At 47.6% G+C, this 14,480-nt stretch overlaps 2 protein-coding genes across 13 annotated transcripts in view; both read left to right on the forward strand.

Annotated features, from left to right (window-relative positions):
• Spata31d3 (SPATA31 subfamily D, member 3) overlaps positions 1-14,480 on the forward strand; it is a 42,601-nt gene that overhangs the window by 26,679 nt on the left and 1,442 nt on the right.
• The window catches only part of Golm1 (golgi membrane protein 1), a 38,297-nt gene continuing 32,185 nt past the window's right edge, over positions 8,369-14,480 (forward strand). For 7 of the 12 annotated variants that reach the window (XR_015640977.1, XR_015640975.1, XR_015640972.1 and 4 more), the window contains exon 1: positions 8,369-8,455. The gene's annotated coding sequence lies outside the window, so the exon portion shown is untranslated. 12 annotated transcript variants of the gene reach the window in all.

Genomic DNA, 14,480 nt, shown 5'->3' on the forward strand with positions numbered 1-14,480 from the left:
GTAGAGCGCTTGCCTAGCAAGCACAAGGCCCTGGGTTCGGTCCCCAGCTCCGAAAAAAAGAATAGGAAAAAAAACAAAACCCAAGAGCAGATATCTAAAGGAGGAAGAACTTATGGGCACATGGTTTTACAGTCTTCATTCTGCGGTGGTCTGGTGGCTGTGTTGCATGGGCCGTGACATGGAAGGATACCGATGTGTTTTATAAAGCCGAGGATATGTACTACAGAGCGTGGTGTGGTGCAAGTGGGAGGGGGTAGCTGGCCCATGCTGAGGCATCCCTTCACCTGAGGTACCAGCCATATAAAGGGTCTAGCATAGAATAGAGTCTATTTGAGTACATAGGGATGGGAGTTGGGAAGGAAGTAGAGGCAGAGAGAGAGGGGAAAGAGAGAGAAAGAAGAGACCAGTCAAGAACATGTGGAAGGGGGAAGGGTGAGAGGGAGAAGGGGATCAGGAAGAAAAAGGGATAGAAAGTCAGAGTTAAAGAGAGTCAGAGAGGGAGAGGTCGACAGTAACTGTTGGGCGGAGCATAGAAGGAATGGCAACATCCCTCCATTTTGGTCCATGAGAGGTAGATCTGGGTACATTTCCTGGAGCTTATAAGTTTATAAAAGAGATAAACTTGTTAACAGCATGAACACTCTTTAAGGTGAGCCTAAGGAAGGAAAAAAAAATCTTTAATGAAGCAGAAGGAGCAAGAAGGGTTTTTTATCTACCGGCTAGGAGACAGAATAATATAAATTTAGCATAGTGAGAAACATTTTTAAGTTTACATTTAAAAGACAATGAAAGGAAACTAAAAAATGTTGATGACCTTGTGAATATGATAGTTGATCACATAGTTTAATATGAGAAACACCTTAAGTCTATGGTTAAAAGACAACCAAAGGAAAGTTAAATTTGTGACTGTGATAGCTGACAGTGTAGGTTTAGCAAGAGAAACACTTTATTAAGTCTGCACTTAGAAGATATTGGAAGAAAACCTAAAATTAGAACTTGTGATTATAAAAGTGGATCCTGCCATGGAATGTTTTATTAGGGTTAGGCTAATTTGTAAGAACTCCAGGGCTGGAGAGATGGCTCAGTGGTTAAGAGCACTGACTGATCTTTCAGAGGTCATGAATTGAATTCCCAGCAACCACACGGTGGCTCACAACCATCTGTAATGGGATCTGATGCCCTCTTCTGGTGTGTCTGAAGACAGCTACAGTGTGCTCACATATATAAAAAAATAAATCTTAAATAACAACAGGAAAACCAAGGCTAAACATATCTTTAAGGCAGTGGTCTTTAACCTTTTTACCACTGTAAATCTTTAAACCAATATTAAAATTATTTACCAAGGCAGAATAGAAGTCATACGAAAACCTTATCTTAATTGAAAAGTGTCTTTGGAGCCCTTTTAAGTCAGGATGTTCTCCTAAAGACAGTGGTGAAGTGGGGACTGCCCATAATAAAGATGAGGATAGTCATGAGGCTGCCTTTAACCAAGATGTAGCTGAAGCTACAAGCAGTCATGTGACCACCCTTGGCTAAAATGGTGCTGAAGCGACAGCTCCTCCTGCGGAGTAAAGTTATGTGTTTGTTATCCCTTAGAGTGGAACAGCATTTATCTACAGAGTGTGGTTATGTTATCAGCAGAGACAACTAGGGCATTTTGTCTGGCGCACAGGGCACTATGTGTATGTGAGAAGCTCTCTCCCTGTCCCCGCAGGTAGCCTCTGCCTTGTGGGTCTGAGCAGCGCACAGCTCCTTGGAGCAAGCAGCTGGCAGCGCAGGTTCAGCAGAGTAGGGTACTGGGCAGTGGAGGAGAGTGGGCGAGCAACCCAATCCCGGAGTGTAGAGCGAGCAACCCAATCGCCAGGCAAGTGAGTGAGCGCTCTGGGGAGGGTGCAAGATTGGTCCCCACAGCTGTTCCACTCACCTCCTGACATCAACTCTACTCCAGAGCAGCCCTCCTGAGCTGCCGTGTGTACCATCCGGCCTCTGGGGCTCCAGCAGGCTGGTGGGTCACGCAGGGAGCTAGAGAATGAGTTAAGTCCAAAACAAAATCTGGAAGAGTGTTGTTAGAGTCGAAGGAGAGGGAACAGTGAGTGGAGGAATAAAGTGGTTTGGATTGAAGGTGAGGAAAAGCATATATTAAAAAGAAAAACTTCCATTTTTGGATCGATGGTAATAGTTGTAAAAGCCCGCCCCCCCCCCCCCCATGCCATTAAGTGGCCATTTAAAGTTATCTAGTGGGTATTGGGGCCAAATTTAACATGTGAATTTGGAAGCCTTTAAGACTAGGAGGTGTCCCAGTAGGGAGCCTGGGAGGTAGTGGTAAAGCCATTCCCTTTGGGTAAGAGTAGAAGTTATTAATCTTATCTCGGCGTCCCAAGGTAAATTAATAATGATAAATTAATAACTAATAATGGGCAGCCGGGCTAGATTTACCAGGTCATCATGAGGTCACCTAGGGGCTGAGCTGGGGCCAGTGCCTAACAGCAGGAGAATGGGTTTACCTAGGCCTAGGATTTTCTAGCAGTGAGAAAGAGAGCTTACCAAGGGAAAAGGTCAGCAAGGAGGGCCATCCATGATTGTGAATACCTCCATCCCTAAGGACACCAGAGGGTGGCTGAGAGCTCAACAGCCTGCCCTTGAGACCAGGGGCCTTTTATGCTGACCATTGGGGGGCGGGGGTTACCAATTTGCCGGGGTTTGGATGGATAGGTCTAGAGAGCCAACGGCTGGAATGTTCATGTGGTGGTGGTAGGAAAAGTGAACCTATGGGTAAATCCGAGTAATGGCTCCAAATGATGTGTTTTATAAAACCAAGAATAGTTTTATAAGGTGTGGTATGGTGCAGGGGGAAGGGGGTACCTCAGCAAGTCCATGCTGAAGTATCTCCCCCCTACCCCTAGGGACCAGCCATACAAAAGGTCTAGTGTGGAATAAAGTTTATTTGGGGCATGGGAAGGGGGGTCGAGAAGGGACTAGAGGCAGAGAAAGAGAGAGGACAGAGAAGGACACACACATACACACACACACACACACACACACACACAGAGAGAGAGAGAGAGAGAGAGAGAGAGAGAGAGAGAGAGAGAGAGGGAGGAAAGGCCTTGAAGAGAGGGGGGAGGGGGAAGGGGAGAGGAGAAGGAGGGAGGGAGAGGTCAAACAGTCCCTTTTATAGAAAGCCAGGCCTTACCTGGATGTTGCTAGGTAACTGTTGGGTGGAGCATAGAAGGAATACCAACAAATATTATGGGAGGAGGGGAAGGTAGAGAGGAGTTGCCCACCTCATGCAGACAGAAGACAGAAATACAGGACCGGAGACCAGACAGAACCTTTAAAGGGGACCTACTTCCTAAACCTTCCATCACCTCCTAAAAACACTATCTAATCAAGAGCCCACCAGCTCTCCAAGTCAGACCCTTCATGATCCATCACTTGGTGAGTGCCCCACCTCTGCACACTACTGCATGGAAACAGCCTTTGACACACCAGTCTTCCAGATGGTTCTATAGAGCCAAACCACAAGTGTGCACATTCAAACCCTTATTGTCCAGACTTCTCCTTCAGGTAGGTGTGTAAATCTAAGTATCACCCGTGCTGTATGCCGTTTCTCTTTGTAGGACAGCTCTGTGCTACTCAGTCCTTTGAACCTTCTCGGGATCTCTCGTGACGAAATGGAGCATATCTGTTAATTTTTTTTCCCTGTTTGCCTGCTTCCTTCCTCTTTTAAGGGCATCCTGATCTCATTGCAAAGGTCCCTCAGTACAGAGTCTTAATGAGGATTAGTGGCCACTTTTCTATACAGAGACTAGAGAAATTTCCTGTGCTAGGCTGGGGGATGGTCACATAAATCAGATTCCTCCCTCTGGGATCTTCATTTAGAGTCTAAGCAAGTCCTGGGGTCTGTTGGAGGGTCCTCTTCCTGAGCAGAAGTGCACATTTGTTTCTCTACTGGGCAATCAGTATGGTTCTAGCATATTCTCAGCTCTGACTTTGAGGCCAAAATGGAAAAGCCAGGCTTCGTTTGGAGTAAATAGGAACCAGCCCCACAGATGTCCCATGGAGACAAAAGAGAGAATGGGGTCTTTTTGAAGAGTCTGCAGTCATACCTGTCAATTCTAACACATCCTTGGGTATGTTCTACCAACAGAGTAATGGACCGTTTGAAGTTATGTGTCTGTGGCAGGCAGAAAATGCCCTCTCAAAGCTATTGGTGTCCTGGAACCTGCTATGGCTTCCTTGCCTGACTGAAGGGACTTTGCAAGTCTTATGTTGAAGAGTCAGTCGGGGCAGGGAGGAATTCTGAAGTATCCAGGTGGGGTCACATAATAAGCGTAGGAGTCCTAATGGTGGCAACACCTTCCTCTCCACAAACAGCCGAACAGTAGAAGCTGAGCTAAAAGTTACTATGTTGCTGACCCAATATGGAATGTGTGCAGCCATCACAAGCTGAGAAGGCTGGGCCATAACTCTTCCCCAAAGCCCAGAAAGAGAGGCAGCCCTGCAGACAACTAGATTTTAGTTTAACCCTGTGACATTTCCAACCTACAGAGCTGCAAATAAATGTGTTGTTTGGGGCTGGACCACCTTGGTGTACACCTTAATCCCAGGACTTTAGTCAAAGCCAGCCTGGTCTACATAGTGAGTTCCAAGTCAGCCACTACACAGTGAGACTCCCTCAAAAAACCAAACTAAAGCAGAAACGGTGCTGTTTTAAGACAGTACATTTATAATGATGTGTGTGATGGCTTGTGTATGCTTGGGTCAGGGAGTGGCACTATTTGGAGATATGGCCCTGTTGGAATAGGTGTGTCACTGTGGGCTTTACTACCCTAGTCCTAGCTCTCTGGAAGCCAGTATTCTGCTAGCAGCCTTCAGATGAGGATGTAGAACTCTCAGCCCTGCCTGCCCCATGCCTGCCTGGATGCTGCCATGCTCCTGGCCTGATAATGGACTGAACCTCTGAACCTGTAAACCAGCCTCAATTAAATGTTGTCCTTATAAGAGTTACCTTGGTCATGGTGTCTGTTCACAGCAGTAAAACCCTAAGACAATGTGTTAAGCCAGGAAAGAGAAAGCTGAGAGACCACCCATCCCTCAGCTTGGGAAAGACATTGCTTTGACTGACAGACCAGGGCTGTGAAGACAAATCACCAACACATCTGGCAGCCAGCTGCACTTGGATGCTGCGACCCAGCAATTGACACGGGAAGATGAAGGAGACAGAGGTGTGAAAAGAAAGTTCAGAGCAACTCTTACACAGACTGAAAGCACACAGAAAAACAATATATAGATATACATCGACATTTACCAAATCTAAGTTTTGCCAAAAACAAAAAAACAAAACAAAAAAAACCAAACAAACAAAGGAAAACCCCAGTGAAACCAGAAAACACTTGGTTCTCAGTAAAGACAAAGCTAGTTCCGTCAAATGTCTCAGCACCTAGTCACACACACCTGGGAACAGCAGGGTTAAGAATCACTGAATTAGCCTCATCAGGGAAGCATTTAGAATCATCTTTGTGCAGTGGGCGATGTTTAATACAGAGTCCCAGAACTGGTCAATGCTCAGAGATTAAGTATCTGGGCAGCGCTGGACCATAAATGAAACATCTATATTACACCCCGTCCTCCAAGACTCCTAAGAGTGTTCAGATTCTAAGGTCAAAGGCTGGGGGGAAGGGTTGAGGGTAAACAGTTTTCTGGACAAGTGGGGGTCACGGCACTCTTTAACTCACACATCTGTGGCTGCCTGCACACGAGGTCAGCAGACCAAAGAGAATGGGGTTGGGGGGTCACATTAGTCCTCCTTGGCTGAAGAGCTTAACCGCTGGTAGGGGAGGAAAAGTCAGTTTTCTTTCAAAGTCTTACTCGGAGAAACAATGTAGCAAGCTCCCTGGCAGGTGGATGCGTGCTGCTAACACAGTTCAGCACTGAAAAGTCTCACCCCAGTGTGGACGGTGACAGGTTCCATAGCTGCACAAGAATGGAGTCCCCCTCTCGGCTGACTTCCTCCAGTCTATATGTTTTAGCACTTCCTGAGGTAACATTCAAATCATGAGCAAAGTAAGGTGGGGGTATAGGAAGGCCTGGTTGCTATCTCAGGTGAGGACCGAAGACCTCCCTCTCTATGAGGTAAGTTAAGTACTTACCTGTTAAGTACTCACAGCTGTCCTGGTGAAGATGTAATGGCCGCTCTGCTCTGAGGACGGTGTTTTCTGTCTGCCCCTTCCTCCAGCTCCTCCAGCCTTTCCACCCACCCCTCCACAACATCCCTTGACCCTCCAATGGGCCGATACGTATAACTGGTGATTTCTTCCTAATGATTGGACCATCATGGTACAGCAACAGTCATGCCAGCATCTTCAACAAATATAAACATCTGTGGTGACAATCCCCGAAGGGAGCGGCTGGTGGCTGGAACAGGTGTAGTCAGGAGGCCATTTGACAGGTGCTTCCTATCTGTTCAACAACAGCAGTAGCTTTGCCACCTGGATTTTGTGAGGAACCATGATTCTCACTTCATAGTAAGAGTGCAGAGATGAAGATTATTGAAGTCCAAGTAGTTTAATATGCAAATTTGCAGTTGGGAGTCAGCCTTGAATGGCAGGCCCACTGATTGAGCGCAGACTACCTTACAAACTAACAAGTGAGGCGCCCTGCTTTGTGAGAAATAACAAAGACACAATCTTACAGGTTATCCTGGTTTCACAGTCTATCTTTTACTCAACAAACCCCAAGGGGATTCATCTCTAGGCTTTCACCCGATTTTGAACCTTTGAGAGGCATGACCTTGAGGTTTTTTGTTCATTTGTAGCTGGGCTTAAACTGCTTCAAGACATCTTTGAAATTGAAGCATCAGATTCCTTCTTGTAAACTTCCAGCCAATGGGAAAGCCGCTGGAGGCATCCAGAACAGTCTGTGCGCTATTGTATGACATCTTGCCTGGAATACTAACAGCATGGTACACAGAGTCCCCCAGCCTAGCCTGGTGTGACAATTCCCCTTCAGCAGCCTGCGTAGTGCCTTCTAGCACTGTAAAAACCAGTTGGGGAACTTCCGGCTCAGTCCATTTGATTTCTCCAAGTCCTGCAACCACACTGTGCGGTGTTCAGTAGCGGGGTCTTAAAGTTTGTTTCTGGCATGCCATCAACAGCAGCGACACTTATCTGTATTGTTTTGGTGACCAAGAGCCCCTTCAGAAGGGAGAACACCCTGGGAAGAACTCCTCAGAAGGCGACACAGCCTAGGAAGCTGATCCAGAATTAATACCCTCAAGGCTTCAGAAAATTCATCCGCGCACACAGGTCTTGGTGTTTCTAATTATAAACCACTGGGTAGGAGTGTCGTTAACAACTTCCCTATGCTCTGAGAGTCCTGTCTAGTTGTCTTAGTCACCGTTCTTTTGCTGTGAGGAGACACCATGACCAAGGCAACTTAAAAAAGGAAGGATTTAATTGGGGGCTCACTTAGTTTCAGAGGGTGAGTCCATGACTATCGCCAGTAGGTAGGCATCTGTTGGAGCTACAGATCCCCCCCCCCCACCCCCCGGACCGAACCCAGGGCCTTGAGCTTGCTAGGCAAGCGCTCTACCACTGAGCTAAATCCCCAACCCCAGATCTTACATCTTATCCACAACCAGGAGGCAGAGGGCTGGGAAGACTAGACCTGGCACGGGTTTGTGAAACCTCAAAGCCCACCAGCAGTGACACACCTACCCCAACAACGCCCGCCGCACCTCCTGATCCTTCCTAAACAGTTCATCAACCAGGAAACAAACTTTCAAATAGGTCAGGTAATGGTGGTGGTGGGGATCTCAGTCAAATGACCACAAGTTGTCTCTTGAAAAAACAAAACCGAGAACATTTTCCATCTCAGCGTTGGAATTACAGGTGTGACTGTGACTCCAGTCACTGCTCAAGAGTTTTTTGTTTGTTTGTTTGTTTGTTTGTTTGTATTCAGGAAATGCTCTGGGAAGAACAGGCTTCCTTACTCGGGGAGGAAAACTGGGAAGCCTTGAAAGATTCTTCAACTGTTGTCAGCCCTAGCCATGTATTAAGAAGGAGAGGCTTAAAACGTGTGGATGACACTAGCGTTCAGGGTCAGAATTTAGGAGCATGGTAATAACCAAAGATTCGTAAATGCCTCCAGAGTTAAGAATTCGGAGGCAGAGGTCGGCAGGGCTCCAGGAGTTCGAGGCCAGCCTAAGCTACATAGTGAGACCCGTCCCGAAAGAAAAAGATTCTGCTTTATGGCTACCTTGGGGGTCACCGTTTGCAGTGTGGCAGGCAGGGAGGACTGCGAGTCGGAGAGCAGGCGGAGGAGGGCGGCGCCGAGGGGCCGGGACCAGGGCTGCGGCTCCGCCGGAAGTGCCCTCCCGCCCGCTCGCTTGCTCGCCCGGGGCGTCCTCGGCGGAGACCGCGCGGCGGAGCGGACCGAGCGCCTCGCTGCCCCGCAGGTGAGCTCTCCCGTGGGATGAGCGCGGCCGCCGCCCGCCTCTCTGCTCCGGCTTCTCGCCTCTCGGGCGCCGCCTCCTCCCCTCGCCTCCCCCGCTTCTCCGTCCCTCCCTCCTCGTCCTCTTTCTCTCCTCCGACTGTCTTCCCTGGTCCTCGCCTTCCTTTGTCTCCCCCTCCTCCTGCCCCCTCCCGCCCGAGCAGACCCTGCAAAGTGGCCCCCGAGACCTCCGGGTCCAGGGTCGGTCCCCAGTCACCCGCAGCTGCAGCCGGCTTTCTAGGATGCTCCTTGGCAAGGCAGAACACCCGAGCAACTTTTGGTCTGTTCTGGAAGCAGTCGCTGGGATTTTGATACTCTTTTCTACACTGTATTTAAAATTGTTAAAGATTGCTTTTGAAAAATGTGAAACAAGGTTGGAAACCATCCCAGTTTTTGATGAGTTCTTTCTAGCAATTTAAGAATAGCAAGGTCGGGAAAGTCACTGTAGGATAGCCGTTTCCAGGTATCGTCTCAAAGTGTGCTAACTTTTTTTTCTTTTAGATTTTCAAGGCTTGAGGCTTTCTTTGTGTGGTTAGGGGGTCTCGGGTCCTTAACACTTTTTCACATACCGAGGAGTGTTCGTTCTTTAGGAGCGGGGGTGAAGTGCACACAGGTTTGATGAGCTGTTTAGCAGCAGTGCAATGGCTGAGCCTGTATGAATGGCCATCGCGCGGGTCACTCGGACAACTGTATTTCCGAAGGTGAGGGCTGGAGGCCTGGGAAGCCACAAGCGGTGCCACCGGGCATCGCAGCCTCTGCTACTCATCTTAGAGAGGCGTTCAACCAAGTCCCAGCTACTGCAAGAGTCATTTTCCTTTGCAAATAGAAAGCCGTAGTCAGTATGAAGACTCTTGTCAGGGCACGCGCTCCTGAAATTGTTAGTGGAATTCTTTGGAAAGGCTAAGAAAAAAACGTTGGATTTTAAGCCTAATTCTCTCTCTTAAGGAATGATTATTACGTTCTGCACACTTTTGCACATTTGTACAATTTTGCACATTTAAATCAATGAGTTTTGTAGCAAAAAAAAAAATGAAAGAAATGTTTGCCTAGGAGCCTGGGGCAGGGGCGGGGGTGATGGGGTTTGATACACGGACACGCCGCGACCTTTTTTGGCTGTTAAACCTTGAAGTCCATCTGCTTTTTAATTACTGGTGACTAGTCTTTTTAATTACTGGTGGGGGATGGGAAGGATTTGCATTTGTTTGCTTTTAGGGGTAGGGCACAAAGAGCTGTGAGTTCTTTGTGTTTCACAGCCACCTCCAGCAGGGAGGGCCTGCCTCTGTCCTGTGAAAGTACCCCAAATAGTAAAGATAACCTGGGAATGGGCCTCTGGAAGGCAGGGAAGGGAGCTTGCAGGAAGTCTGGGCCTCTGAGCAGCCCTGGAAGTCCTGAGGTAGTGAGGGGAGGGAGCGAGGCTCTAGTGTCTTTACACATCTGCTTTGTTTTTCTCTTAAGAAAAATTAAAGATTCATTTACTGTAAGATCTAACATGAAAAATGCCATCCATTATTATTATTATTATTATTATTATTATTATTATTATTATTATTTCTTCTTCCTCCTCCTCCTCCTCCTCCTCCTCTTCTGAAAGCATTTCTAGTTTGGGGAAAGAAAACAATAAAGGGAGGCAGAATGGTCCTAACATGCTGCCAGGGTGTGTATAAAGTTCGGGACTTCTGATCTGTGTTGTGACCCCAGCCGGGGAGACAGGACAGAAGCCCTGGAGGGTCTGGCCAGCTAACCAGCTGAATTGGTGGCATCCAGGTTCACCCAAAGACTGAAAGCCTAGGGGAAGATGCTGGTCACGGAAGGGCCCCTCATGTGTGTGCACATCAACATGTAAATGTATATATAGCATACACACACACACACACACACACACACACACACACACACACGGGCTTTAGCTTTAATCTCAGAAACTGCAGGTGGTATTGAACACTTTAAAAATCCGTTGACAGCTTCACTCCTAAAAACCTTCTCAGGGGATCCTAGACAGTTTTGCTTTCCAGGTTTTTGAAGTTATTGGTGGAATTAGTCGGGAGAGACTTGGCTTGAAGTTTTAGGGTGTTTCCTGATTCCCTCCGGAGGGAAAGGCCTTCTCATGCTTTGTGAGGTGCTGGCCTCACAAAACCTGAGAGTCTGACCCATGCATCAGGAGAGATTGTCACAGACACAGGGCCATAGCTGCAGTCTGCTCTTCTTTCCATCCCTTCTTTTATCAGTCCTTTCATCCCCAAAGCTTGCGTCCCCCTCTGCATCTCCCTCTGCGTTAGCGCCCTTTATGCGGATAGCATGCACGCACTAACTAGTTAACCTCATGGTACTTATGAAGGACTTCTACTTCAGCTGTGGTTACTGTTAATGTCAGAGAAGGAAAGGACGTGCCTCAGACCTTTCTGTTCATTTAGGGCGCATTTCCTGTTGGGCCTGCTTATATCATGTGCAAATTTTACTTTGTACACCTTGTGTTTGGAGCCTGTGCCTTGCCCGTCCTATTTTTTTTTTTTTAATTGTGTGTTGCTTATACAAGTTTCATTTGGGCCTTCCACGACTGTCCTGAAGTCTTGCTGTTCTTCATAAGGTTTCCTGTAGTTACAGTGTGCCTGTGTACCCCACTGAGCCTGGGCCAGCACACCAGTGACTTTTTGACAGAGGGCGTGCAGACTTTAGCACCCAGCTGTAATAATAATACTGTCGGGATTTTATGGCTTTATAACACACTTGGTGGGAAGTAATGAAGTGTGGATGCTTTGTGTGCAATGTGTGTGTGTGTGTGTGTGTGTGTGTGTGTGTGTGTGTGTGTGTGTCCCCTGTGACTGGATGGCAATGTTTTTCCTCCCTGACTCAGCACAGCATCTCCCATACCCTCTGGGATGAAGGTGCCCAGAGGAGACAGCTGTTCCTTCGCTTTTTACATTTCATCCCCAGGAAGCTGGGTGGGAGCATCCTCCGTTAGGTCTGTGGTTAAACCTTCCCTTGAAGGTGAATGTTTTCCCTGATAGTCTTTTCAGACAACAGACCCCAGAGGTGCTGGTTGGTTTTTGGTCAACTGGATACGAGCTAGGGTCATCAGGGAAGAGGGACCCTCAATTGAGAAAACACTTTCATTTGATTGGGCTGTAGGTAAATCTGGGGTGCATTTTCTTCATTAAAGATTGATGTGGGAAGGCTCCATGGGTGGGGCCATCCCTGGGCAAGAAAGCAGGTTGACTAAGCCATGGAGAACAAACCAGGAAGCAGCATTCATTCCTCCATGGCCTCTGCATCGGTTCCTGCCCTGAGTTCTTACCCTGATTTCCCTCAGCGATGGACATAGATGACACATGTAACTCCTTTCCTCCCCAAGTTGCTTTTGGTTGTGGTGTTTATCCCACAGTAGAAAGCAAACCAGGACCCTAGGGTTGTCCTTCCTGATTGGCCTGAAGGTTTGAAGTAGAAATGGACCCTCTCAGTTACCGAACTCGAGTGGAATGATTTTTCTGTCTCTCTGGGCTGGAGACCTTCCTCAGCCACCTTGCTTGTTCTTTGGGTGGCAGAGTCTAGCCGAGGCAGCCTTGTCGTGAAGGGGACCAACTCTACTTGATGATGTACACATAGCACAGTAGCTGTACCAAACATGGTGGCTGTAAAATGCTGCGGAATGCAGCTTTAAGTCTGCTGGAGTTTCAGTCTTTCTCTCTTATGTTGTATGTTTTCACCATTTTACTTTTGAATTAAGAAGCGTGTTCACCGAGGGGCAGTGAAACAGAATAACAGGGAGGGGACTCCACTTCATCATATATCTTATCTGTGGCCTTGCTTTTATGCATTTTCTGTCTATAATATTGGAAAATATACTCATGCACTGGATGTCATAAAAGAACATTTTTCCCCCCAGCAAAACCAGAAACATTCCCTATTGGCTGCTCTGTAACTTTTCACCCTATGGTTCATACGCTGGTGACTTATCTTCCCCTAGGTTAACACTGATTTACTCCTGCTAGTGATTCTCTGAGTTGGGACGCTCAGCTGGGTGATTCTTCTCCATAAGGTACTGGCCAGGGCTGTAGGCCTTGAGGAGTTTAATTTGGGAAGCTGAGGCTTCAAGATGGCTCATTGGCTGTTACCAGTTTTTAAAATTCCTGCCTCGCTGATTTCTTGCAGGGACAGGATTTTATTACTAGTCAAATAATTGATTTGTCTGGTTTTCCTGACAGCAGGACTGGGGGTCTGGTGTTCAGTGTCTCCTCCTCCTGATGCTGGTACTGAGATAGCAGACAGGTTACTAGGTTACTAGGTTACTAGGTTACCCCCTACATCCCTCACCCTCTTTCCTGCTTCACTTTTGTAGGTCCTGCAGAGACAGGGCTGCACTGGGTTCATTCTGATGAGCCTGTTAGCCTTGCCCGCACGTGTGCAGGGTCTGATCAAGACAGAGACGAACCTCAGACTACATGGTTGTTTTAGTGTGTGTGTGTGTGTGTGTGTGTTTTTTTTTTTTTTTTTTTGTTTTTTTGTTTTTTTGTTTTTGTTTTTTTTCGGAGCTGGGGACCGAACCCAGGGCCTTGTGCTTGCTAGGCAAGTGCTCTACCACTGAGCTAAATCCCCAACCCCCACATGGCTGTTTTAAACAGAGCAATGTCACAGTTTTCGCCCGCACACACACAGGACAGACCGTCGTAGGCTAGGGGTGGGAGGACGGGCTGTTCTGTACAGAGAGGCGGCAGTGGTGGTATCTCTTGAAGAAAGCCAGAAGGCCACGAAAGAGCTAAGAAAACGAACCAAACCTCAACTCCCAAATGGGCAGGGGAATAGAAATATTCCTCAAAGATAAATGGCTCACTTTCTCTGGTGTCTAACCAGATGCCATGCTGACCCTGTCTGGAGGGAGCTAACAGGAACAGGTGTGGCCTCCAGCCACATCTCTGGGTTCCATGTCTGCTTGTCCTGGCCAGAGTCCTGGAATCTCATGGGTTTGCCTTGAGTCAGAAAACTTGCCGTTTCCAACAGCTCTAATGCTGGCCCAGTAACCACGCTGAGGATCTGTTAGCCTGGGTCTGGAGAGATGGCTCAGTGCTTGGGAGTTACTTGTTGCTTTTGCAGAGAACCTGGGTTTGGTTCCTAGCACTGCATGTTGGTTCACAACCACCCTTAACTCCAGTTCCAGGGTATCTGATGCCCTCTCTGACCTCTGAGGGAGCCAGGCAATGCACAAAGATCACAGGTTTTTTTTTTTTTTTTTTTTTTTTTTTTGTTTGTTTCTTTTTTAAATGTCCTTTTCTAAGCAGTATAGGCTCCTTGGAGGACTCAGCTTTAGCACCGTGGGTGTTGTGAGCAGCACAGGCTGTTTGCAGACACTAAGCCATCCGTGATAGGGATGGAACCATCATCCTAGAAGCGGGTATCCACCAGGGCTCCTGGCACGAAGGGACTAGTGTGTCAGTAAAGTTCAGTACTGTGTTTACTAAAACTTTCTTATGGATACAGGGTGGGGGCTGTTTTGTTTTGTGAAAGGGACTCCCCCGGTAGCCCAGGCTAGACTAGAATTCATAAAATCCTGCCTCATCCTCCTGAGAACTGGAGTGCAGGCATACCTCACCACGTCCAGTTGTGTGGCCATTTTTTTTCTCTTTTTTAGCATTTCTAGAAACTATAAACATCCAGCATTGGGGGAAGCACAGTGTTTACAGCTGGGGACGAGGAAGTGAGAGGAAGGTAGCCTCTGGGCTTCCTGGTGAGTTTAAAAAGGAAGTTAACCAGACTTTGTGGACTTAACCTTAAGTCTCCGTGAGAGGAAGTTTGTGACTAAGTTTAAAGATCGTTAATGTTTAAACCCCTCCATGGTCCTACTCAGAGGTGTCTGATTTAAGTGTTCACTTCCGCCTTACAGCTGGAAAGCAGTTATGGAAGATGGCCACATCAGTAAAACTGTGCGTACAGAAACGGCCGGCTGTCAGCTGTGGGCTGCAGCTTGCTGATCTCTGCCTCGGGGACGGCTCAAGACCAAA

This window comes from Rattus norvegicus, chromosome 17, assembly GCF_021556685.1.
Source record: "Rattus norvegicus strain SHRSP/BbbUtx chromosome 17, alternate assembly SHRSP_T2T, whole genome shotgun sequence".
NCBI lineage: Eukaryota > Metazoa > Chordata > Mammalia > Rodentia > Muridae > Rattus > Rattus norvegicus.